A 2,500-nucleotide genomic window follows, 5' to 3' on the forward strand; every position below is an offset into this window, starting at 1 on the left:
ATTATTATTATTATTATTATTATTATTATTATTATTATTATTATTATTATTATTATTATTATTATTATTATTATTATTATTATTATTATTATTATTATTATTATTATTATTATTATTATTATTATTATTATTATTATTATTATTATTATTATTATTATTATTATTATTATTATTATTATTATTATTATTATTATTATTATTATTATTATTATTATTATTATTATTATTATTATTATTATTATTATTATTATTATTATTATTATTATTATTATTATTATTATTATTATTATTATTATTATTATTATTATTATTATTATTATTATTATTATTATTATTATTATTATTATTATTATTATTATTATTATTATTATTATTATTATTATTATTATTATTATTATTATTATTATTATTATTATTATTATTATTATTATTATTATTATTATTATTATTATTATTATTATTATTATTATTATTATTATTATTATTATTATTATTATTATTATTATTATTATTATTATTATTATTATTATTATTATTATTATTATTATTATTATTATTATTATTATTATTATTATTATTATTATTATTATTATTATTATTATTATTATTATTATTATTATTATTATTATTATTATTATTATTATTATTATTATTATTATTATTATTATTATTATTATTATTATTATTATTATTATTATTATTATTATTATTATTATTATTATTATTATTATTATTATTATTATTATTATTATTATTATTATTATTATTATTATTATTATTATTATTATTATTATTATTATTTGATTTATCTATTTATTTATTATTTATCATATTTTTATTTTTGTAAAATTTACCTTTTATTACTTACATTATTGATATCAGTTTTAGAAGTGTTGTTGTACATAATACCATATCATTTAATATTAGCATTAATATTATAAGGCACAAAGACTAACGTTATATCAGAGTGTATTTAATCTCATAAAACAGAAACAGGTAAGGAGTTATCCATGGATGATCATCTTGCTGGTGTCAGAACTCTGATGAATATTACCTTTGCATTAATTCTAACTATTAATTGAACATCTCCTGTGGGAAATAGAAATTCGCAAGTCTTTGTTTCCTGTTTCCTTATTGAACACTAACACTCCATAACGGCTAAATCGTCTGTCCTTTCCTACTTAGTAGTATCAGGGTCAGCTGATAATCACATTTTCTATTTTCAAGATTGTGGTGTGCTTTAGTTTTTTCTTCTTTTTTAAGAAAGTTTAACTATTACCTGGACAATCCTTTTAGGAATTTCAGATATACAAATCGCTGACATTTTTACCTTTATTGAACACACCGATGCTCCATATCGGCTACATCGTTCAGTCCTTCCCAGTCTTAGTAGTATCGGGGTTGGTAAAGAGAAACAGGTCTGTAGTGCACGGGAGCGTATGGGATGGATGGCTGTGCCTCAGCTTCAGCAGACCTTTTGTAGATATCATGGCCGTAGGACACAACTGGACCATACACAGAAGGTGCAGAATAATATCTAGTGGAAGCCTCAGCTTCAGGATCCGCAGACCTCTTGTAGAGCCCATGGTTGGAGTGGCCTCCGTAAGTGGGAGTGTAGCTGTAGATTCCGTGAAAGGTTCCACGAGAAGCATCAGCTTCAGCAGACCTCTTGTGGTACCCATGAACGCTGTAAGGAGCGTAGACGGGTGCAGCCGGGGTGTAAGATGCGGAAGAGTAAGCAACAGAAGGCTCAGCATCCGCTTCAGGCTCGGCAGATCTCTTGTAAATTTGATGGGTATTGTATGCTGTGTAGGATGGGATTGTGTATCTAGAACGATAGCCATGGCTGGGCTCCGCCTCTCGCTTCTCAACTTCAGAAGCGCAAACGGCAGCCGCTAGGAGCACAAACGCCTGAAAGTGATAGTTTAGTTCAGTCAGTATGTAAAATAAGGAAAATATAGCTGTAATGTAATATATACATATTGTATATATACAACTGTAAGATTAAAACTATTCATTATAAGTCGTAATATGCGGACATGAGTGTTTGAAACGGCTTAAAGATTGCTATATAAAGATTGATATATTGTTGGATCACCAAATCTACTTGCCAAATACTTCATCTTGGGTCAAGCGACTTTGCTGTGGCCACAACAGAGGTGTGTGTGTGAGTTACTGTTTGCGCACCAGTTTATATACTCGTCTATGACCTTGATGTGCAAGAAGCACGCGCATCAGAGTTTGAGAAATGGAAGCGACGGTCATTTTATTAAGAGAAAAAACATAAATGGCGACGAGGGGGAGTGTATTCACCTTGTGGATTTCTTTCTCATCAGTCTTCTTTTCTTTCACATATTTCTTCATTGCATAACCTATGTTATCGATATTACAAATGGTATGTAAATATATATATATATATATATATATATATATATATACATTATGTACATAAATATATATATATATACATTATGTACATAAATATACATATACCTATATA

The sequence above is a fragment of the Penaeus chinensis genome, chromosome 26, assembly GCF_019202785.1.
Source record: "Penaeus chinensis breed Huanghai No. 1 chromosome 26, ASM1920278v2, whole genome shotgun sequence".
NCBI classification, from domain to species: domain Eukaryota; kingdom Metazoa; phylum Arthropoda; class Malacostraca; order Decapoda; family Penaeidae; genus Penaeus; species Penaeus chinensis.